The sequence below is a fragment of the Delphinapterus leucas genome, chromosome 18 (genome assembly GCF_059928025.1).
Source record: "Delphinapterus leucas isolate spDelLeu-1000000601 "Yukka" chromosome 18, BTC_Dleu_Yukka2, whole genome shotgun sequence".
Lineage (NCBI taxonomy): Eukaryota > Metazoa > Chordata > Mammalia > Artiodactyla > Monodontidae > Delphinapterus > Delphinapterus leucas.
Window position 1 is genome coordinate 30,418,173 of NC_143146.1, and position 25,820 is coordinate 30,443,992.

General features: G+C 38.6%; 1 protein-coding gene across 9 annotated transcripts in view; it reads left to right on the forward strand.

Annotated features, from left to right (window-relative positions):
- The window catches only part of TBC1D4 (TBC1 domain family member 4), a 247,029-nt gene that overhangs the window by 113,876 nt on the left and 107,333 nt on the right, over positions 1–25,820 (forward strand). The window lies entirely within an intron of this gene.

Below are 25,820 nucleotides of genomic sequence, written 5' to 3' on the forward strand. Positions count from 1 at the left end.
CATTTTGTTATATTTCTTTTTTCCGTGCCTTTTTAAAATGTGTTGATGGAAAGAGCACTTGACTTCTGTGATCTTTCTCCCTCAAACCCATCAGTCTGGTCTAATCATGAGAAAAACATTAGGAAAGTCCCAAATAAGAAACATTTTACAAAATGCCATGTGAGTATGCCTCCAAACTATCAAGGTCATCAATAACAAGGAAAGTTTGAGATACTGTCACAGCCAGGGGGAACTTAAGGAGACATGACAACTAAATGTGATGTGGTCTCCTGGATGAGATCCTGGAACAGAAAAGGACATTTGGGAAAAGCTAAGGACATATGAATAAAACATGGACTTTAGTTAATAATAATGTATCATTATGGGCTCATTAATTGTGATAAATGCACTATGCTAAAGGAAGATGTTAACAATAGGAGAAATCGGGTTTGAATTGTACGGAAACTCTTTATACTACCTTGACATCTTTTCTGTAAATCTAAAACTATTCTAAAATAAAACAAAAAAAATTTACATTGTAATAATACCACGTATACAGTTTTGTATTCTACTTTTTCTTTTTTTTTTTTAACATCTTTATTGGAGTATAATTGCTTTACAATGGTGTGTTAGTTTCTGCTTTATAACAAAGTGAATCAGTTATATATATACATATGTTCCCATATCTCTTCCCTCTTGCGTCTCCCTCCCTCCCACCCTCCCTATCCCACCCCTCCAGGTGGTCACAAAGCACCGAGCTGATCTCCCTCTGCTATGCGGCTGCTTCCCACTAGCTATCTACCTTAGGTTTGGTAGTGTATATATGTCCATGCCTCTCTCTCGCCCTGTCACAGCTCACCCTTCCCCCTCCCCATATCCTCAAGTCCGTCCTCCAGTAGGTCTGTGTCTTTATTCCTGTCTTACCCCTAGGTTCTTCATGACATTTTTTCCCCTTAAATTCCATATATATGTGTTAGCATAAGGTATTTGTCTTTTTCTTTCTGACTTACTTCACTCTGTATGACAGACTCTAGGTCTATCCACCTCATTACAAATAGCTCAATTTCATTTCTTTTTATGGCTGAGTAATATTCCATTGTATATATGTGCCACATCTTCTTTATCCATTCATCTGATGATGGGCACTTAGGTTGTTTCCATCTCCGGGCTATTGTAAATAGAGCTGCAATGAACATTTTGGTACATGACTCTTTTTGCATTATGGTTTTCTCAGGGTATATGCCCAGTAGTGGGATTGCTGGGTCATATGGTAGTTCTATTTGTAGTTTTTTAGGGAACCTCCATACTGTTCTCTATAGTGGCTGAACCAATTCACATTCCCACCAGCAGTGCAGGAGTGTTCCCTTTTCTCCACACCCTCTCTAGCATTTATTGTTTCTAGATTTTTCGATGATGGCCATTCTGACTGATGTGAGATGATATCTCATTGTAGTTTGATTTGCATTTCTCTAATGATTAGTGATGTTGAGCATTCTTTCATGTGTTTGTTGGCAATCTGTATATCTTCTTTGGAGAAATGTCTGTTTAGGTCTTCTGCCCATTTTTGGATTGGGTTGTTTGTTTTTTGTTATTGAGCTGCATGAGCTTCTTGTAAATTTTGGAGATTAATCCTTTGTCAGTTGCTTCATTTGCAAATATTTTCTCCCATTCTGAGGGTTGTCTTTTGGTCTTGATTATGGTTTCCTTTGCTGTGCAAAAGCTTTGAAGTTTCATTAGGTCCCATTTGTTTATTTTTGTTTTTATTTTCATTACTCTAGTAGGTGGAACAGAAAGGATCTTGCTGTGATTTATATCATAGAGTGTTCTACCTATGTTTTCCTCTAAGAGTTTGATAGTTTCTGGCCTTACATTTAGGTCTTTAATCCATTTTGAGCTTATTTTTGTGTATGGTGTTAGGGAGTGATCTAATCTCATACTTTTACATGTAGCTGTCCAGTTTTCCCAGCACCACTTATTGAAGAGGCTGTCCTTTCTCCACTGTACATTCCTGCCACCTTTATCAAAGATAAGGTGTCCATATGTGCGTGGTATTCTGCTTTTTCTTATTGTGTCATCTTTTAAGAAATTAATGATTGCTTATTATTTCTCAGAATGAATATGCTATAATTCATCTAACTATTCTTTTTTTCTTTACTTTTCACTTTTTATTTATTTTCTTATTTTAACACCTTTATTGGAGTATAATTGCTTTACAATGTTGTGTTAGTTTCTGCTGTATAACAAAGTGAATCAGCTATACGTCATCTATTCTTTCATGTGGGATATATATATATCATATATAAATTGTTTCTAATAATTAGTAATGCTCTGATGAACAGCTATATCATTTATTTATATCCCTGTTCTAAAAGGATTTTTTAAAAAGAAATTTAAAAATGGTTTATTTTTTAAGAAGAATTTAATAATTTTCAGAAATATTTCTATATTTAATTTGGGGTGGTGGTGGCTAGATTCCTAAAAGTGGAGTTAAAAAGTTAAACAGGTTGGGGCTTCCCTGGTGGCACAGTGGTTGAGAATCTGCCTGCTAATGCAGGGGACACGGGTTCGAGCCCTGGTCTGGGAGGATCCCACATGCCGCGGAGCAACTAGCCCTGTGAGCCACAACTACTGAGCCTGCGCGTCTGGAGCCTGTGCTCTGCAACAAGAGAGGCTGCGACAGTGAGAAGCCTGCGCACCGTGATGAAGAGTGGCCTCCACTTGCCACAACTAGAGAAAGCCCTCGCACAGAAACGAAGACCCAACACAGCAAAAATAAATTAATTAATTAATAAACTCCTACACCCAACATCTTCTTAAAAAACGAAAACAAAAAAAGTCAGGTTGTATGAAGGTATTAAATATTGTATCCAATTGTTTTACTGAAAGCCTATTTTAATTTACAGTTATAGCACCAATGCCTCGTTTTACTGGATCTTCTCCAGCACTGTGTATAATCTTTTGTTTTATAATCTTTTCCAAAACTAGCATCTTCTTGATTTAATCTGTATTTCTTTATTTTTCCATTTAAACATCTCTCCCTTATCTTTATTTTACTACTTCTTTCTTTAAAAAATAAATTTATTTATTTAATTAATTTATTTTTGGCTGCATTGGGTCTTCGTTGCTGCCCGTGGGCTTTCTCTAGTTGCAGCGAGCGGGGGCTACTCTTCATTGTGGTGCACGTGCTTCTTATTGTGGTGGCTTCTCTTGTTGCAGAGCAGGGGCTCTAGGCATGCGGGCTTCAGTAGTTGTGGCTCGCGGGCTCTAGAGCACAGGCTCAGTAATTGTGGTGCATGGGTTTAGTTGCTCCGCGGCATGTGGGATCTTCCTGGACCAGGGCTTGAACCTGTGTCCCCTGCATTGGCAGGTGGATTCTTAACCACTGTGCCACCAGGGAAGCCCCTATTTTACTACTTTTCTTAAGAATTTTCTGTTCATGATTAAAAACTGGGCAGAAGACCTGAATAGACATTCTTTCAAAGAAGATATACAGATGGCCAACAGTGACATGAAAAGATGCTCAACATCACTAATCATCAGAGAAATGCAAATCAAAACCACAATAAGATATCACCTCACACCTGTCAGAATGGCTATCGTCAAAAAGACCACAACTTACAAATGCTGGCAAGGATGTGGAGAAAAGGGAACCTTAGTACACTCTTGGTGAGAATGTAAACTGGTGCAGCCACTCTGGAAACATTATGGAGGTTTCTCAAAAAACTAAGCATAGAATAACCGTGTGATCTAGCAATTCCACTGTTGGGTATATATCTGAAGAAAACGAAAACACTAATTCAAAAAGATACATGCACCCCAGTGTTCATAGCAGCATTGTTTACAATGGCCAAGATATGGAAGCAATCTAAGTGTCCATCAACGGATGAATGGATAAAGAAGATGTGGTATATATATGAAATGGAATATTAGTCAGCCATAAAAGAGAATGAAATTCTGCCATTTGGTGCAACATGGACGGACCTAGAGGGTATTATGCTTAGTGAAATAAGTCACACAGAGAAAGACAAATACTGTATGGTATCACTTATATGTGGAATCTAAAAAGTAAAGCAAAACAATGAATATAACAAAACAGAAACAGACTCAACAGATGCAGAGAACAAACTAGTGATTACCAGTTGAGAGAGGGAAGGGGGAAGAGGCAAGCTAGGAGTAGGGGTAAAGAGGCACAAGCTACTATGTATAAAATAAATAAGTTACAAAGATGTATTGTACAGCACAGGCAAATCTAGCCATTATTTTATAATAATTTTAAATGGAGTATAATCTATAAAAATGTTGAATCACGATGTTGTACACCTGAAACTAATATAATAGTAAATCAACTATACTTCAATAAAAATGAATTATCCATTCATATCCTTTGTACCACTTGAATCTGTATTTTTCTTGTCAATTTGTTTGAGCTCTTTAAATAGTAAACAAAATATTTAACAGTAAACACAAAAAGATGAAATATTGGGCTATATAAGTACTCGTTTATAATGATGCTCTAGTACACCTAGGAAGAGGAAAAAGTGTAGGTTCTTATGATAAAATCTAATGCAATTGAAATTTGTATCATAAGAGATATAGATATAATAGTAATCAAATCATCATGGGGCTTCCCTGGTGGCGCAGTGGTTGAGAGTCCGCCTGCCGATGCAGGGGACACGGGTTCGTGCCCCGGTCTGGGAAGATCCCACATGCCACAGAGCAGCTAGGCCCGTGAGCCATGGCCGCTGAGCCTGCGTGTCCGGAGCCTGTGCTCCGCAACGGGAGAGGCCACAGCAGTGAGAGGCCCGCGTACCGCAAAAAAAAAAAAAAAAAAAAACATCATGTTGTAAATTTAAAACGAATACAGTGTTGTATATAAATTTTATCTCAATATAACTAGGGAAAAAACAAATAATAGTAAGTAGTAAATCATTTTCTTTGTCTATGCATTAATTATTTTGGAGCGGCATGTGAATTTTGAAAATGTTGGAGTGTGTGTTTAACAAAATTATTTACACTTGCCTTTATTCCTTAAGGTATCTACCAGATCAAAATTAGTAAGTTTCGTGACCATATGGTAGTATGCAAAAAATACCTCCACAAAACCCTCACAATCTTTCAGAAAGTATTTTAAGCAATGTAAATAATAAAGATTATAAGACAAACATTTTGTTTAGTAATGATGAAAAACCAATTATTAGCAAATAGTTTTATTACTACCTATGAAATTAGAACTAATAATTATTTTCCTGCTGTCTCCCCACCAAAAGAACCCACACTTTTTTTTCTCTGAAAAATAGTCATGATGTGAAGCTGAGGATGTGGTGGAAGAGGAGGCGTTAAAAATGCGTTGATCAGGACTTCCCTGGCGGTCCAGTGGTTAGGACTCCACGCATCCGCTGCAGGGGGCACGGGTTGATCCCTGGTTGGGGAGCTAAGATCCCACATGCCACGCGGCCAAAGGAAAAAAAATGTGTTGACCCTGGATCTATGAACCTGGCCAGGTACAGAAGTAGGTCGTCACCAGTGGGTGAAAGGCAGTTCAGTCTTTCGGTTTGGTTTATTTTGGACCTGCATGCCTGGAGCAGTCCTTAAGAGAGGGGCCCTAGAGCATGGGGGCTGCGTGTTCCTTCCTCATGACTGCGAATGCCAGACATTCTGTGACACTGGACTGTGGACCTCATTCACCCGGGGCCCGATGGCTGTCTTGCTTCACAGCTTCCTCTGATTTTGGCTGAGACAGAAGTTCAGACGCCTTGTGTGTGTGTAACTTTACCTCTCTGTGAGTTCTGTTTCTCTCTTTTTGTGCTTAGGCGGTATGTGTTTTTAGGTATAAAATCTTCCTGTGTCTCTCTCACTTTTACATTTTTTTTTTGTAAATTTTACCCTTTATTCTGTGCTCACTTGAATTAAAATTCAAACATGAAATAATTTATAGAAATCTTTTCATCACAGATCATAATACTGTTTGTGTGTGTGTGCGCATGCACGCGTTTACTGAGGAATGGAAGATCACATGGAAAATGGTTTTTAAAGTAAAAAAGTTTTAGGTACCAAATAAAATATGTGGAGTCAGGTAGGCAAATGACCTTTTAAATGGAGAATGTGATCAGAAAGTTCACCTTTAAATATTTTATCATTTTCTTTGAAGTATTACCTGAGAATGGAAGCATTTATTAGAGCACAGTCATTATGTAATGGCTCTTTTCTGTATTGAAAGAATGGTGAAATGTTCGTTTAGTCTTTTTGAATTTCTCAACCAAAGCTTAAGGGCAGAGGAAAGCGAAGCTGTACATCTGGGGAGAATGGGGGGGTGACACCTTTGCAGTCTGCTACAAGCTCTAAATTACTTTGAAGCTTCGGTATATATTAAGAATTAATGCATATTTTAGTCTATCTGTAATACATCTTGTTTTTTGATATAAAAATGTTTTAAATTGCTTACTAGTAAAATTATTTAACCCCTTCCCTCCAATCTATAAGTAAGAATGATTCTGCTAGAATGCATGCCATGTATATCCTTGACTTTGGGGTACCCTTGGCTGATTGTTACACATCCTACAGAATACACATAGCTTTGTTTAAATAGCTTTATAAGAGATGGGAGAACAGCTAAAGATCTACATGTTTCAGGAGGTGCTAATCACATTTTTATGTGAAGTGTCCATTTGAGCAAAGGTCCACCGGTTTTCAGGATTTGAGTAATGCCTCATTGCTTAATGTTCCCTTTTCAATTAACTCATTCATTAATTTGGCAGACTAGTCTCCAGGACTGAAAAAGTGTCCGTCTTCATCGACCTTACAATGTAGTTTTTCTTTTGATTTACAGTTTGATAGACATATTCTAAAAGTAGTTGGAATTTGTTGCCTTTATTTTCCAGGAGTTAAAAAAATGTAAAAATCCAAACCAAAAACATCTTTCTTAATCTGGCAAATAAATGTGCTTCATCCTTTGGGTGAGAAATTGTAGATTAATCTGCAAATACTGTTACTTATTGACTTTCTCATTGCCAGAGTATTGTATTTTTAAACTTTATACATACATAACTCTTGATAGAAAAGAATTGATTATGTCTCTGAAGTTAAAATATTGTTCTTTCTGATTATAGTTTACTTTCAGCTATGGAAAAACTGCCCAATGCCAAGATCATTTAGTACGATGTACTGACTGAAAGTAATTATAGAGGTGATTCTTGCCTGTGAAGTACATGACTCATAAATAGTCATGTATGCAAATTCCAACAGGTACCCTCCACCACTCCACTTGTCCCATCATCAGGGGAGCCACCATGAGAAGGAAGCTTGGGGTTTGTGAAGATAACATGACTCGAGAGAAAGTAAAGGGGGGGATTAAGAACAGATAAGGGGAGCTGATCCTGGAGACTAACTCCCAACCAGGCATAAGGGTAGGGCTTGGGGCCAGGGAGAAGGATGGTATGTGTAACTCCCCCTTTGAAACACATTTTCTTTCTTTTCTAATTCCTAAAAAGCGTTTTGAGAATTACAGCATATTAGAGATGGCTAAGAGAGGGCGAGATCATCTAGTTCGTTTAACAGTAATGTGTATGTAAAGGAAACTAAAGTCTGTTTCAAGTGGTTGCCCAGGTTCACATGGTTAATTAGTGGTGGCATATATCTCTAGATTCCAGAATCTATGCTTGGATTTTTCGTACTTGATTTATTTATTTTCTGGAGTGCTCATCGCCTGTGGGAGATGATGGGACATGGAGCTGAAGAAGTGGCCTGAAGCCAACTCGTGGAAGGCTTTGTTGGTATGCCACGCTGCAGGATTTCCTGTGTGTGCTGGAGAGCTAGTGATGATCTTAAGCATGGCCGTAACATTAGATTTGCGTCAAGAAGGGAAACTTTGACTGTAATTTGGAGAATGATTGATGTTCGGGGTGGTGGTGAGTGGTGAAGGGATATTAGGAAGTTGCTGGAGTAGTTCATTCAAAAAGTGCTGAGACTGAATAAAAACAGTGGGAGTGAAGAGAAGGGTGGACTTGTTAGAGCAATATTTGGGAGGTAGAGAGAGAGAGAAATTAATGGTGTTTTGTATGTATTGGTGGTAGGTGGCGGTGAAGGGAGAGGGAGAAATTAGGTGTTTTGACTTTCTCGGGTGCATAACAAATCACCTTACAAATTAATTGCTTAAACTGATAGCTATTGTTTAGTTGCTCACTATTCTGCAATTTGGGCAGGGCTTCGTAAAGATAGCTCTCTACTCTATGTGGCATCTGACAGAGCTGCAGTTTTCAGCATGGCTTCTTCCCTGTCTGGTGCCTCAGCTGAGATTGCTGTCATCTAGGGGCTGGCCAGGAATCTCGCTGTGGTATGTCCACATGGCCAGTTTTAGCTTCATCATAGCATTCAGTCTCATAATAGTCTGACTTCTTATATGGAGACTGTTTTTTCATCAGAGTACAAAAATAGAAGCTGAAGGCCTTCTTAATGCGTGGGTGCAGAAATCCCAGAACATTATTTCTACTGCATTCTGTTGGTCAGAGCAGTCACAAGTCCAGGCAGGGTTTAAGACGTGGGAAATAGCCCCCATCAAATAATTTATAAACATATATTTAATCCACCACAATCTGCCCTGTGGCCACATATTATTTATGTTCTTTCACAGGAAAAATACACTTACCCATTTCCAAGATGCCCTGCAGTCTCATTCCATCAGAGCATCAGACTCAGACTCAAATACTGGAATCTCATTCGTTAAATCATGTCTAGGTGCAGATGAAGTGTATTGGGTGTGATTTCTCAGATGCAGAGAGCTGTGAACTAAAAGGACAAGTTATCTGGTCTCCTCCTCCAACATAAAATGGGAAAACAGGGACAAGATAAGTACAGTAGGCACTCTGTTCAAAATAGATGTGTGGGAGTGGGTTATGGAACTATGCAACAGGTACTGGTCCATGGCAATTCTGAAATCCAGCCAATTTCCCCTGTTCTAGGGGCAGGGAATACCTTGATTAGGGCCCATTTCTCACTGGGAATGGCTTTCTGTAGTTCCCAGTAGACTCCATCCACTGTGCCATCCCTTCTCTCCAATGAGAAAGGACTGTGTTTGCACCAGAATAGCTTTTTCAGTCTGCTTCCTACCCATAGAAGTTTGGGGGCCCAAAGGCCTCTTTTAATTTTGGAATGTCACATTTCATTTTAGAGCAACCTGGTATGGCTCCCCAAATTTTAAGGACTTCCTCTGTATCAAATTACAGTCTAGTCTGTTGGACAAAAGTCACACCCAGAAATATTTGTGAGCTGGGTTGGCCCTTCTCTACTTTAGGTGGGGTGTCAGGTTGCTGTGGGACAGCACTTTAAGAGTCTTAGATGCCCCTTTGTTTAGCTAAGGGAGCCTAGGAGCCAGGGCCTCAGATGTTCGAGGTTTTAAAAAAGAGTCTTACTTTCTTGATATTTATCCTGCTGCCGTTTTTACTGGCGGAGCCTTACTTTGATCTTTGCCCAGAGACTGTGAAGCTAATTTTTACTCTGAGAATCTTTTGCTGAGAAAGACTGCAGATGAGAAGCAGTTTTACAGTTGGACCCGTGAAGTCCTGGATCCTTTGTATTTCCTCTAATTTTTGCTTTGAAAACTGAACAGTTTCTTCTTAGCTTATCTTGCTTCTCTCATACTTTATCACTGGAGGCTAAAAAAAGGCAGTTGCACATTTAATTTTTTGCCTAGAATCTCCTTAACCCGATTCACAAGCTCATTAGATATTTTATATTGTGCACATAACTGCGAATGACAGTTTTACTCCTTGTTTGGCCAGTACACGACTCATGTCCCCTTTTCTCTGGCCTTCAGTAGCAGTTTCCCCAGTGCCCTTCTGGCTCCCAGTAACTGTCTCCTTCGAGGTGTCTACGCAGTGCTCATTCCCAAAGCCAATGCCTCATATTTTAGGTTTTTGTTGTGGCACCACCTCATTTTTAGATATTGATTTTTGTATTGCTTATTGTGTAACAAACCACCCCCAGACTTAGTGGCTTCAAATGGCAACAACATTTATTTACTTACCACCCTGCAGTTTGGTTCTCCATGGTGAGAACAGTTTATTTCTACTCTACCTGGTATCTTTTGGGACTGGAATTCCTATGGTGGCTTCTTCACTCTCCTGTCTGGAGCCTCAGCTGAATGGTTGAAATATCTGGAGCCTGGCTCAGCATCTCGTTTCCTCCATATGACCTTTTTACATGGATGGCTTGGGCTTCCTCACAGCATGGTGGTCTTAGGGCAGTCTGACTTCTTATATAGCTGCTGGCTTTTTTTTCAGAGTGAGAAAGCAGAGGCAGCCAGGTCTTCTTAGTACTAGAGCTTGAATATCCCAGAATGTTGCTTCAGTTGCATTCAGTTTGTTAAAGGGCAAGCCCTGATTCAAGGGGAGGCAGATAGCTCTTTCGTTTCAGTGGGAGAACTACAAAGAATTTGAAGCTATCTCAAATCCATTACACTAGGGGATAATTCCTAGGTTTTTCTGGTTTAGGTAACTTTGGTAGATTATGATATTCTTCACTTGGACTAAGTTTTCTGGAAAAGGTCATGGTTTACTTATGGATACATTCCAAAGTAAACAAAACAAAAGAAAAAGAAGAAACAAAGAGAAAGAAATGGTCCTGTCAAAGATGTAGACTGACTTACTCCACCTCTTTTTGCTCTCTCCTCACAATGTAGTTCTGTTTTCAGGTCTTCTACCCATGATTTCCATTTCCTCTTCCATCAGCTATAAACAGCATTTCTTTTTTACAATTAAATTTTTTAAATATAATTTTTAAAGGTTACTTTTCATTTAATTTTCGTTGAATTTACAGTTATTACAAAACATTGGCTATATTTCCCGTGTTATATAATACATCCTTGAGCCCAATAGTTTGTACTTCTCACTCCCCACCCCTATATTACTGCCCCCCTCCACTGGTAACCACTAGTTTGTTTTCTGTATCTGTGAGTCTGCTTCTTTTTTGTTATATTCACTAGTTTCCTGTATTTTTTAGATTCCACGTATAGATGATATAATACAGTATTTGTCTGTCTCTGTATGACTTATTTCACTTAGCATAAAGCCCTCCAAGTCCATCCATGTTGCTGCGAATGGCAAAATGTACTTCCTTTTTATGACTGAGTAGTATTCCATTGTGTGTGTGTGTGTGTGTGTGTGTGTATCTATATGTGTGTATATCTATCTCTCTCTCTATATATATATATATATATCACATCTTCTTTTTCCATTCATCTGTTGATGGACTCTTAGATTGCTTCCATATCTTGGCAATTGTAAATAAGGCTGCTATGAACATTGGGGTGCATGTATCTTTTCAAATTAGTGCTTTTTAGACAGCATTTCTTAAGATTTCTATGTCAATTCTACTACCTTCATTTTTTTATCTCTTTTTTTCTACTTCCACTTTCTAGTTTCTGGTATCTACACTTTTTTATGTTGATAAAATTGATATCATTACATCATGATGTGCCCATAATTAATTTCATGCTTTGTTTTTAGACTGACTTTAAAATTTGCTCATTAGTAATAGGTCATGCTATTGTAACTCTGTAAATATTCACCAGAAAGTCAGTGTGCCATAATTATATGTCTTTTCTTTTGCAGCTTTGTTTTGTCCTGCAGTCTCTACCAGTTTTTTCTTGCCTTTTCTGCTTTAGTTATATTCTTAAATTCTTCTAACATTTCAAGTGTATTAACCAACCTGGAGGCTCTTCCTTTCCTAGATACTCCTCACCCAGAGTCCTCTGTTATCCTGGTTCAGTGGGACTAATGGCACCCATGCCTGTGGCACAGCACTCAAGGTTGGAGTCACTATTTCCTTCATCCCATGACTTCCTGTTTCTTATTGTACTCTTTTGTTTTGTTCAAGCATATTTTAAAATAGCTTTTCCAAAACGCTTATATGGGTCAACCTTCTGAGTCTTTTATCATCTGAAAATGTGTCTATTTTGTGACCAGAATATTTTTTTAACACTGTAGGAAAAGAAAATACCTAAGTACTCAGAACACTCTATGCTCTAAATGCCTTACATTTATGCTCTAAATAAATGTAAGGGATGTGATTACTTGGTTTTGTTTTTTTCCCAAAATCTATGTTATGATCGTTTGTCCATTTCATCATTGTTTAATTTTTTCTTTTTGGTATTCATATTTCTGAATTGTAGCAATTGCAGTCAGATATTAGTTGTTGGGTTTATTTATTGATAATTAATTCTATTAGATGACAAACTTGTGAAATTTTCCCTGAATAGAAATCAGTGTTGTGAAGCAAATAGGCCTCTTTTAGGGAAAGAAATGCAAAAATGTTTGAAGTATCCCCTTTTAGTCTTTATTTTAAGAATCGCTTCGCTTTTTCCTCTGGTGAGACAAAGGCAAATTGTTCAAAACTTGTTTCAAGACAGTTTGTCTCTGCAGATGAACTTGAACTTTATTTTTTTAAAACAGTCAACAAGATCTGAAAAGGTTTCAGACCTCTGAGTGGTGGTAGTGCTCTTAGGTCAATTCTATTATCCCTCCTTTGAAAACAGCTGTTTAGATGGTAAAAGGTTGAGATATAAACTCCATTAACAACATTCATGCCTGCAAGAAAAATGTGCTTTATTGTTTTAGTATAATGAATGGGACCGGCCTGTGAGTCTGTACTGAAGTTTTTCTACACTGGGGGAGGTGTTAGATTTGAAGCTTGTGGTTTGTAATGAAGGAAACTGGATTAAGCATTTACCCTTACCTAGGTTATCAGCATGTGAAATACCCCAGTGGAAAACATTGCTTGAAAGCAGGAACTACATTAATAGTAGGTCATAAGACAAACAAGGTGCTCTGTCGGAAAGTCCAGAGCCAGTGGTTGCAAAAACAACTTGATCCTGTACATAAATGAGGAAGCTTAAACAGGCCAACCAATTAAAATGGAAGGAACACAAAAATTAACTGGTTCCGGAGCCATCATACATACCAAGGTGTCATTTTTTTTTTCTCTAGTGAATTGTGAACTTCCTAAACTGTTTGTAGGTTTGCTATTTCTAGTAACTAATCAAGTAATACAAAGACTCTTTATATAAACAGCCTTTGGTAGTATACAGATATCTTATTATAATGTTGGGGGAATGCATTTCATATTATGACTTGTGAACTTCACTACTCACTTAAAAAAGTGTGTGAAAGGGCTTTCCTGGTGGAGCAGTGGTTAAGAGTCCGCCTGCCGATGCGGGGGACGCGGGTTCGTGCCCCGGTCTGGGAGGATCCCACATGCGGCAGAGCGGCTGGGCCCGTGAGCCATGGCCGCTGAGCCTGCGCGTCGGAGCCTGTGCTCCTCAACGGGAGAGGCCACAACAGTGAGAGGTCCGTGTACCGCAAAAAAAAAAAAAAGTGTGTGTGTGAAAGAGGCCTTCTAGTGTAGAGTCAGCTTCTTACACACAATTCCTGTTTAGATATTCCACAGAGTTAAGAGCCACAGCGTCTATGGGGAGAAGTCACTGGGGAGAAACAGCAGAAGATGAATCCTTTGCAGGCTTAACTTTGTCCATGGCTTGGTAGACACAAACCAGTACATGTACCTGCTGGGTTCCCATCCCTTTGGATTTTAGAAAACTTATACTTTGTCCTTAAACTTCCCTCATAGGACTACTTTAATATTTAAAGGAATGGCAATAATTTTTTCAGAAAGCATATTAAAATTTGATAAATTCATTTTTGAAAGATTTTTTTGGATGTGGACCATTTAAAAAGTCTTTATTGAATTTGTTATAATATTGCTTCTTTTTTATGTTTTGGTTTTTTGGCCATGAGGCATGTGGGATCTTAGCTCCCTGACCAGGGATTGAACCCACACCCCCTGCACTGGAAGGCGAAGTCTTAACCACTGGACCGCCAGGGAAGTCCCAATAAAGTCATTTTTTAATTCGTACACTTCTATATGCAAAATCTCTGTATTTAGTGCCTCTCCTCTGTAAATGGTTGTTTGTGCACTTGGCAACCTCTATACTGAATGTAATCTTTTTTTTTCCTCCTGAGATAATCATCTTTTAAAATTTATTCTTTAAAATCGAGGTGACATTGGTTTATAACTGGATGCAATCTTTTTGAATGCGGTGATATTTCCACCTACTGTACGCTTTGCCAAATCTAGCAAGGGTTTTGCACATAGTAACTGCTTGATATTGTTTGTTGAATGAAATTAATTAGATATAGTCCTGTTTCTATTGTTGTTTCTCTTCAACTCAAAGTCTACATTATGTTTGTGTAGTGAAAGCACAGTAGCGTTGCTTCCAGGGTTCAGGGTCACTGGCAAGAACATATTTGATTTGACTTATACTGGGAAATAAAACATGAACCAAACAAAACAGCTAGCTACATTCTTTTTAATTTTTTAAAAAGATTGGTTGGCAAATCTGGCTTCTATTGTATTTGAAATATGAAATATAATTATTTGTGTTATTTAGTAATAAGGTATATATTCTAGCAAGTATTTGACATGTAGGTGGTTCTTGCTGAGCACTCTTATTTTCTGTATTTTTCTTATTTTTTTAAAGCATTTCTTAATTTTTTTTTAAAGTTACTTATTTTATTTTTTATTTATTTTTGGCTGCATTGGGTCTCGTTGCTGTACGTGGGTTTTCTCTAGTTGCGGCGAGCGGGGGCTACTCTTCGTTGCGGTGCGCGGGCCTCTCATTGTGGTGGCTTCTCTTGTTGCGGAGCATGGGCTCTAGGCACGCGGGCTTCAGTACTTGTGGCACACGGGCTTACTTGCTCCGCGGCATGTAGGATCTGCCAGGACCAGGGCTCGAACCTGTGTCCTCTGCATTGGCAGGCAGATTCTTAACCACTGTGCCACCAGGGAAGCCCTCTTATTTTTTTGAAACTATCACATCTGAAACATCTGTCAAAATGATTTAATAAACAGCCAAAATTACCATTCCTCTTTTCTTGAATGTCAATACTTTTGATGACCTCTTGTGTTTAATAATGTTATTTATTTTCTCAAAGATCATAAGGGCCCTGGCAAGACCTAAAATCTGTGGAATCTAAACCATGATCCTGCTAAATCTGGGCTAATAAGAAAGTAATATGGTAATATGATTTGAGCTCAAAATAAACACATCTGAGATGATAGTAAACTCGGGTTTACTTCTGTAAGTTAATTATACTTGTCCTGTTGTCCTCATAAGGTAATTTTATAAGTGAACTTAAAATTAGTTGAAAAGTACTTTGTAAGGTATTGAAATGTCTACATTTTGTAGACTTGGCCTGTTCATAGCAAGCCACGTGGGTGGCAGTGGGTAGTATATTATCTGGTGTATCTAGTACAGCAAAGGATGTGCATCGATTCGTACTTGTCAAATGTTTGGAACAGGGGCTGCCACACAATAAGTCCTATATACATTTTATTATATAAATATTAAAACCCACAAAAATATTAATTGCTGTAGTTAAAAGGTGGTTAAGTGTAGCATTCCAGGGACCACCTTAGTAGGAGGAAGGTCAAAAGTGAGAAGACAAAGGTTTCAGGAGTGAGCAAGAGGTGATGGCATCTGATGTCCAAGTTGTGTGTGTGTGTGTGTGTGTGTGTGTGTGTGTGTGTGTGTGTGTAGGGTGGCCTTCACTAACAGTGTTCATTCACAGTATGGGAGACAAGGCAGAGTATGAAGGCACAGATGCAGATAGGTGATTAGATGTGGAAAGAGGAACTTGCAAAAGCTCTATCTATCTATCCATACACAAACACACACACACACAGTCACACACAGTGATTCCGACAAACCAAGTCACAGAGAAAGATGAGATTTTGTCTGTTGACAATTGCTGACTCATATACCTTGAGGTTTGCTGTAATTTTATGGTATTTTTGTAAATCTCTTTGATGTTCACATGCAGCATCCTTAAGCTTTCATTCATTTCACTTCATTCCACCATTACATCCTTGAGGAATATCTCCATCCCTGGCAATGCATCATATGGTTCTAGCTGCCTTAAAGATAAGATTCAAGTAAGCATCTTGCTTTCCTGTTTTAGGATGAGAAGAAAAGTCTGGAATATTTCAGTCTGTCCATTAAAAAAAAAAAATCCAAACTATTTGAACCCAGAACAGATGGTGAGCAGCAATGGCTACCATTTAGTGAGCACTTATGGGCCAAACATATGTATTATCTCATTTAATCATTTGAAGCAAGTCTCATTAAACCACTTTATATATGAAAAAAGATGACAGTTTTAGAGAAGTCAATAATATGTTTGTATGAGACCATACAGCCAGTAAATTGGAGAGCTGGTTTTAGAGGCTGTTTGAACAATTTTGGAAGGCATTAAATTTTGATTATAACCTGTATGTCTATAAGTTTAACAAATAATTGAATGTAGTGGAGATAGGTTAAAGTTTTAGTACTTTATTACTGTGGGCATCGTAGAATACTCTATTAACCATGGTTCTCAAATGTGGCTGTAGAGCTCTGGGTTCCCTGAGATGCTTTCAGTGGGTCAGCAAAACTACTTTCATCACGTTAAGGTGTAATGTGTCTTTTTCACTATGTTGACATTTGTACTGCTGGTCTAAAAGCGATGGTAGATAAAACTGCTGATGCCTTAGCATGAATCAGTGTACTGGCACCAAACTCTACTAGTGGTCACTATTTTGTCACCACCAAGAATTCACAGTTAAAAAGAAGGCCAGGTCCATTTGAGAATGTCCTTGATGGATGAGTAGAAATTATTCAATTTATTAAATTTTGTCTCTTGAGAACAAATTTATATTTACATATGTAATATAGGTGACAAAACGGGAACTGCACACTCAAATACAATGGTTGTCTAGAGGAAAAGCATTTGTGCAGTTGTGTGGATGATATTAACAGAAGGCATATTTTGATAATATTTAATAAAATGTGTCAAATGTCAACATTTATATAACTCAGTGAACTAATATTTTCCAAAACACCAATGTATGAGTTATGAAGTCATGTATTGGTAAAAGATCCATTTGAAGAGCGAGATAAAGAAATGGATTTTTTTTTTTTTTTTGCGGTACGCAGGCCTCTCACTGCTGTGGCCTCTCCCGCTGCGGAGCACAGGCTCCGGACGCGCAGGCTCAGCGGCCATGGCTCATGGGCCTAGCCGCCCCGCGGCATGTGGGATCTTCCCGGACCGGGTCATGAACCTGTGTCCCCTGCATTGGCAGGTGGACTCTCAACCACTGCGCCGCCAGGGAAGCCCAGAAATGGATTTTTAATGGAACAGAGTACAGAAAGTTCACTGATATAGCTCTAGATTTTGCATTGCAGCACATCTTTAAGAAACTATCATTTGTTGGATTTGGGGATAGTGTTAATAGAGACTATACACAATTATTAGACAAGGTCTTAAAATCCTTCATTTTCCCTATATATATATTTATGTGAGGCTGGAGGCTTTTTTTCTGTACTTGAACCAAAACAACATATTGCAGCAGATTGAATACAGAAACAGATAAGAAAATCTAGCTGCCTTCTGTTGTCAGACATCAAAGAGATTTGCAAAAATGTTAAACAATATCAATCTTCTCACAAAATTTTGTTTGGAAAAACTAAACTATCTTTAAAGTAAATACGTCAAGTTCATGTGCAATGATTTGTTGTTATTTTAAATGAACAAATTAATAAATATTTAAAATTTTCTCACCTGTATTTTCGAAAATGGTAAATATTAATTAACATAACCACACACACAAAAGCTCTTTGAAGTCTCTCAACAGTGTTAAAGAATGAGAATTGCTGTTCTAGAAAGCACTTTAAAAACGATGATAAAGGGCTTCCCTGGTGGCGCAGTGGTTGAGAGTCCGCCTGCCGATGCAGGGGACACGGGTTCGTGCCCCGGTCCGGGAAGATCCCACATGCTGCGGAGTGGCTGGGCCCGTGAGCCATGGCCGCTGGGCCTGCGCGTCCGGAGCCTGTGCGCCGCAACGAGAGAGGCCACAACAGTGAGAGGCCCACGCACCGCAAAAAAAAAAAAAAAAAACCGATGATAAAGATCCCTAATTATTGAGATGGAAAAGTGCTTAAGCCATGTTTTCAAACCGAAAGCGGGGAGGGGTGTGTGTGCGGGGGTCACAAGTCTTTGTGTTTAGAATGATCCTGTTTATTCAAAATTTTATGCTTTAATTATCTGTGCATGAGAGATATCCAGAGGGTGTTCACTAAAATTTCAGTGGTGGTTATCTCTGGATGAGTATTTTCTTATTTATATTTATCTTTATTATTTTATTTTACAATGAGCATATATCATTAAGAATAAACAATAAAGCTATATAAACCCACATTTTCTTATTTTACAGCAGGTGTCATTTAAAAAAAAATAGAGCAGAAAGTAATTTTTTTAAAAAATTTACTTATTTATTTATTTTTGGTTGCGTTGGGTCTTCGTTGCTCTGCACGGGCTTTCTCTAGTTGCGGCGAGCGGGGGCTACTCTTCATTGCAGTGCATGGGCTTCTCATTGCGGTGGATTCTTGTTGCGTAACACGGGCTCTAGGCACTTGGGCTTCAGTAGTTGCAGCACGTGGGCTCAGTAGCTGTGGCTTGCAGGCTCTGGAGTGCAGGCTCAGTAGTTGTGGTGCACGGGCTTAGTTGCTCTGCGGCATGTGAGACCTTCCCAGACCAGGGTTTGAACCCGTGTCCCCTGAATTGGCAGGCGGATTCTTAACCACCACACCACTAGGGAAGTACAGGTGTCATTTTTATAAAAACATATGAAACCATATAAAAAGCGTTTGTAAAAACTGTTCTTGTAGTGCATTCTTTTTAGACATGCTAAATAGTAGTTGTGGTTTGTGGTCCAAATTCATTGCCCTAAACTTCAATGTAGTCATTTGAATCTACATGTTTAAGATGATGTTATTGGTAGCTTGACCTGGTAGATACTTATATTAGATATTTGATAATGCAGCTGTGCATTAAAAACTTTATTAATCTTTTCTTTTTTTTTGAATTTTATTTATTTTTTTATACAGCAGGTTCTTATTAGTTATCCATTTTATACATATTAGTGTATATACGTCAATCCCAATCTCCCAGTTCATCACACCACCACCCCCACGCCACTTTCCCCCCTTGGTATCCATACGTTTCTCCTCTGCATCTGTGTCTCAATTTCTGCCCTGCAAACCAATTCATCTGTACCATTTTTCTAGGTTCCACATATATGCGTTAATATACGATATTTGTTTTTCTCTTTCTGACTTACTTCACTCTGTATGACAGTCTCTAGATCCATCCACATCTCTACAAATGACCCAATTTCGTTCCTTTTTATGGCTGAGTAATATTCCATCTTATATATGTACCACATCTTCTTTATCCATTCATCTGTTGATGGGCATTTAGGTTGCTTCCATGTCCTGGCTATTGTAAATAGTGCTGCAATGAACATTGTGGTACATGTGTCTTTTTGAATTATGGTTTTCTCAGGGTATATGCCCAGTAGTGGGATTGCTGGATTGTATGGTAATTCTATTTTTAGTTTTTTAAGAAACCTCCATACTGTGCTCCATAGTGGCTGTATCAATTTACATTCCCACCAACAGTGCAAGAGGGTTCCCTTTTCTCCACACCCTCTCCAGCGTTTGTTGTTTGTAGATTTTCTGATGATGCCCATTCTGACTGGTGTGAGGTGATACCTCATTGTTTTGATTGGCATTTCTCTAATAATTAGCGATGTTGAGCAGCTTTTCACGTGCTTCTTGGCCATCTGTATGTCTTCTTTGGAGAAATGTCTATTTAGGTCTTCTTCCCATTTTTTGATTGGGTTGTTTGTTTTTTTAATATTGAGCTGCATGAGCTGTTTATATACTTTGGAGATTAATCCTTTGTCTGTTGATTCGTTAGCAAATATTTTCTCCCATTCTGAGGGTTGTCTTTTCGTCTTGTTTGTAGTTTCCTTTGCTGTGCAAAAACTTTTAAGTTTCATGGGGTCCCATTTGTTTATTTTTGTTTTTATTTCCATTACTCTAGGAGGTGGATCAAAAAAGATCTTGCTGTGATTTATGTCAAGGAGTGTTCTTCCTATGTTTTCTTCTAAGAGCTTTATAGTGTCCGGTCTTATTACATTTAGGTTTCTAATCCATTTTGAGTTTATTTTTGTGTATGCTGTTAGGGAGTGTTCTAATTTCATTCTTTTACATGTAGCTATCCAGTTCTCCAAGCACCACTTATTGAAGAGACTGTCCTTTCTCCATTATACATGCTTGCCTCCTTTGTCATAGATTAGTTGACCATAGGTGCGTGGGTTTATCTCTGGGCTTTCTATCTTGTTCCATTGATCTATATTTCTGTTTTTGTGCCAGGACCATATTGTCTTGATTACTGTAGCTTTGTAGTATAGTCTGAAGTCTGGGAGCCTGAGTCCTCCAGCTCCACTTTTTTCCCTCAAGACCACTTTGGCTCTTTGGGGTCTTTTGTGTCTCCATACAAATTTTAAGATTTTTTTGTTCTAGTTCTGTAAAAAATGCCATTGGTGATCTGATAGGGTTTGTATTGAATCTGTAGATTGCTTTGGGTAGTATAGTCATTTTTACAATATTGATTCTTCCAATCCAAGAACATGGAATATCTCTTCATCTGTTGGTATCATCTTTAATTTCTTTCATCAGTGTTATAGTTTTCTGCATACAGGTCTTTTGTCTCTCTAGGTAGGTTTATTCCTAGGTATTTTATTCTTTTTGTTGCAGTGGTAAACGGTAGTGTTTCTTTAATTTCACTTTCAGATTTTTCATCATTAGTGTATAGGAATGCAAGAGATTTCTGTGCATTAATTTTGTATCCTCCAAGTTTACCAAATTCATTGATTAGCTCTAGTAGTTTTCTTGTAGCATCTGTAGGATTCTCTGTGTATAGTATTATGTCATCTGCAGGCAGTGACAGTGTTACTTCTTCCTTTCCAACTTGGATCCCTTTTATGTCTTTTTCTTTTCTGATTGCTGTGGCTAGGACTTCCAAAAGTATGTTGAATAATAGTGGTAAGAGTGGACATCATTGTCTTGTTCCTGATCTTAGAGGAAATGCTTTCAGTTTTTCACCATTGAGAATGATGTTTGCTGTGGGTTTGTACTGTATGGCCTTCATTATGTTGAGGGAGGTTCCCTCTATGCCCACTTTCTGGACAGTTTTTATCATAAATGGGTGTTGAATTTTGTCAAAAGCTTTTTCTGCATCTATTGAGATGATCATATTGTTTTCCTTCTTCAATTTGTTAATATGGTGTATGACATTGATTGATTTGCATGTATTGAAGAATCCTTGCATCCCTGGGATAAGTCCCACTTGATCATGGTGTATGATCCTTTTAATGTGTTGTTGGATTCTGTTTGCTAGTATTTTGTTGAGGATTTTTGCATCTATATTCATCAGTGATATTGGTCTGTAATTTTCTTTTTTTGTAGTATCTTTGTCTGGTTTTGGTATCAGGGTGATGGTGGCCTCATAGAATGAGTTTGGGAGTGTTCCTTCCTCTGCAATTTTTTGGAAGAGTTTGAGAAGGATGGGTGTTAGCTCTTCTCTAAATGTTTGATAGATTTCACCTGTGTAGCCATCTGGTTCTGGACTTTTGTTGGCTGCAAGATTATTAATCACAGTTTCAATTTTATTACTTGTGATTGGTCTGCTCATATTTTCTATTTCTTACTTGTTCAGTCTTGGAAGGTTATACCTTTCTAAGAATTTGTCCATTTCTTCCAGGTTTTGCATTTTATTGGCACAGAGTTGCTTGTAGCAGTCTCTTAGGATGCTTTGTATTTCTATGGTGTCTGTTGTAACTGCTCCTTTTTCATTTCTAATTTTATTGATTTGTGTCCTCTCCCTCTTTTCCTTGATGAGTCTGGCTAATGGTTTATCAATTTTGTTTATCTTCTCAAACAACCAGCTTTTAGTTTGATTAATCTTTGCTATTGTTTTCTTTGTTTCAATTTCATTTATTTCTGCTTTGATCTTTATGATTTGTTTCCTTCTACTAAGTTTGCGTTTTTTTGTTGTTGTTGTTCTTCTTTCACTGGTTCTTTTAGGTGTAAGGGTAGATTGTTTATTTGAGATTTTTCTTGTTTCTAGAAGTAGGATTGTATTGCTATAAACTTCCCTCTTAGAACTGCTTTTGCTGCATCCCATAGGTTTTGGATCATCACGTTTTCATTGTCATTTGTCTCTAGGTATTTTTTGATTTCCTCTTTGATTTCTTCAGTGATCTCTTGGTTATTCATCACGTATTGTTTAGCGTCTATGTGTTTGTGTTTTGTACATTTTTTCCCCTGTAATTCATTTCTAATCTCACAGCCTTGTGGTCAGAAAAGATGCTTGATTTCATTTCATGTTTCTTAAATTTAGTGAGGCTTGATTTGTGACCCAAGATGTGATCTATCTTGGAGAATGTTCTGTGCGCACTTGAGAAGAAAGTGTAATCTGCTGTTTTTGGATGGAATGTCCTGTAAATATCAATCAATTCTATCTGGTCTATTGTGTCATTTAACGCTTGTGTTTCCTTATTAAGTTTCTGTTTGGATGATCTGTCCATTGGTGAAAGTGGGGTGTTAAAGTCCCCCACTATTATTGTGTTACTGTCGATTTCCTCTTTCATAGCTGTTTGCAGTTGCCTTATGTATTGAGGTGCTCCTATGTTGGGTGCATATATATTTATAATTGATATATCTTCTTGGATTGATCCCTTCATCATTATGTAGTGTCCTTCCTTGTCTCTTGTAACATTTCTTATTTTAAAGTCTATTTTATCTCATATGAGTGTTGCTACTCCAGCTTTTTTTGATTTCCATTTGTATGGAATATCTTTTTCCATCCCCTCACTTTCATTCTGTATGTGTCCCTAGGTCTGAATTGGGTCTCTTGTAGACAGCATATATATAGGTCTTGTTTCTGTATCCTTTCAGCGAGCTTGTGTCTTTTGTTTGGAGCATTTAATCCACTCACGTCTAAGGTAATTATTGATATGTTTGTTCCTATTATCATTTTCTTAATTGTTTTGGGTTTGTTTTTGTAGGTCCTGTTCTTCTCTTGTGTTTCCCACTTAGAGAAGTTCCTTTAGCATTTGTTTTCGAGCTGGTTTGGTGGTGCCGAATTCTCTTAGCTTTTGCTTGTCTGTAAAACCTTTTGATTTCTCCATCGAATCTGAATGAGATTCTTGCCGGGTAATCTTGGTTGTAGGTTCTTCCCTTTCATCACTTTAAATATGTCATGCCACTCCCTTCTGGCTTGTAGAGTTTCTGCTGAGAAATTAGCTGTTAATCTTATGGGAGTTCCCGTGTATGTTACTTGTCATTTTTCCCTTGCTGCTTTCAATAATTTTTCTTTGTCTTTCATTTTTGACAATTTGATTACTATGTGTCTCAGCATGTCTATCCTTGGGTTTATCCTGCCTGGGACTCTCTGCACTTCCTCGACTTGGGTGGCTATTTCCTTTTCCATGTTAGGGAAGTTTTTGACTATAATCTCTGCAAATATTCTCTCGGGTCCTTTCTCTCTCTTCTCCTTCTGGGACCCCTATAATATGAATGTTGTTGCGTTTAATGTTGTCCCAGAGGTCTCTTAGGCTGTCTTCATTTCTTTTCATTCTTTTTTCTTTATTCTGTTCCGCGGCAGTGCATTCCACCGTTCTGTCTTCCAGGTCACTTATGCTTTCCTCTGCCTCAGTTATGCTGCTATTAATTCCTTCTAGTGTATTTTTCATTTCAGTTATTATGTTGTTCATCTCTGTCTGTTTGTCCTTTAATTCTTCTGTTTGTTTGTTCTGTAATTCTTCTAAGTCTTTGAAACATTTCTTGCACCTTCTCGATCTTTGTCTCCATTCTTTTCCGAGGTCCTGGATCATCTTCACTATCATTATTCTGAATTCTTTTTCTGGAAGGTTGTCTATCTCCACTTCATTTAGTTGTTTTTCTAGTGTTTTATCTTGTTCCTTCATCTGGTACATAGCCCTCTGCCTTTGCATCTTGTCTATCTTTCTGTGAATGTGGTTTTTGTTCCACAGGTTGCAGGACTGTAGTTCTTCTTGCTTCTGCTGTCTGCCCTCTGGTGGATGAGGCTATCTAAGAGGCTTGTGCAAGTTTCAAGTTTCCTGATGGGAGGGACTGGTGGTGGGTAGAGCTGGCTGTTGCTCTGGTGGGCAGAACTCAGTAAAACTTTAATCTCCTTGTCCGCTGATGGGTTGGGCTGGGTTCCCTCCCTCTTGAGTGTTCAGCCTGAGGTGACCCAACACTGGAGTCTACCTGGGGTCTTTCGTGGGGCTAATGGGACTCTGGAAGGGCTCATGCCAAGGAATACTTCCCAGAACTTCTCCTGCCAATGTCCTTGTCCTCACGGAGAGACATAGCCAACCCCTGCCTCTGCAGGAGACCCTCCAACACTAGCAGGTAGGTCTGGTTCAGTCTCCTATGGGGTCACTGCTCCTTCCCCTGGGTCCCGATGCGCACACTACTTTGTGTGTGCCCTCCAGGAGTGGAGTTTCTGTTTCCCCCAATCCTGTTGAAGTTCTACAATCAAATCCCACTAGCCTTCAAAGTCTGTTTCTCAAGAATTCCTCCTCCCATTGCCGGACCCCCAGGTTGGGAAGCCTGACGTGGGGCTCAGAACCTTCACCCCAGTGGGTGGACTTCTGTGGTATAAGTGTTCTCCAGTTTGTGAGTCACCCACCCAGCAGTTATGGGATTTGATTTTATTGGGATTGCGCCCCTCCTACCGTCTCACTGTGGCTTCTCCTTTGTCTTTGGATGTGGGGTATCTTTTTCGGTGAGTTCCAGTGTCTTCCTGTTGATGATTGTTCAGCAGTTAGTTGTGATTCCGGTGCTCTCGTAAGAGGGAATCTTTCCTAATCTTTTTGTTTTCCATCTGTTATTTGTGGATAAACCTTGTAAGAGAGAATAAGAGTGATGATGTTTATGAAAACACTGCAAATAGTTTAAGATCAAAGCAGGCCATGGCAGCTTTGTGGTGTATATAGCTAATGATAAGGAAACCCAGTGTTTGATATCAGCTTCCTGTTATTATGAAAACTACTTTGATCTTATCCTTCTCTCAAGGTTGGAAATTGTCATCTTCACTTTCTTGATCCAGTTAATGTGATTTAGTGTGTGGTTATGTAAATCTGCAGAATCTATGACAATTTCTTATCCGTAAAATGAGGATAATAATAGAATTAGCTCAAAGGATGGTTGTGAGGATTAAAGGAAATAAAATGTATAAAGTATGTAGAACAGCACCTGGCATATATAACAGGTACTCGATCAATGTTAGCTTTTATTTTCTAGAAAGTGCACAGAATAAGTCCACAGCAAATATTACTTATAAAGAGCTGACATTCCCCAATATTCATTTATAGGTTGTTCCTGTTTTGCATTAGTGATGACTATGCAAAGCCTCTTATCATGTTTTCCTTTTGGTGTAGACACCTGCTTTTCAGGTGGCATTCATAATTTGATTAGTACTATTTTCCCAAATGAAGATGCTCTGGGTTCGGGCAAGAACCTATTTAGTATTCTGATCTAGGAAGGTGGGCAGAACCACCGTTTTCTCTTTATTTGTTTGCTCATTCATTTGTTCACTCATTTTGCAGACATATATTGAGTGTGAGCCATATGTGCTAAGCTTTGTTGTATGGACAGAGAAAAAGGTATGAGACACATCTGTGAGACAGATGCCATTGGGTAACTAAAAATAATATGTTAAGTGCCCTTCGTGCGGAAGCAGTGGATGCTGTGGTTGATTTGGAAGGGTGTGTTAAGGCTGCTGGGCTCCTGGGTCAGGCACCAGTTGGAAAGGGCTCTGGAGGGAAATATTCCTACAGGGAATTGTGTTAGTCAGAGGGGAATGTGGGCAAAGGGCCTCCCA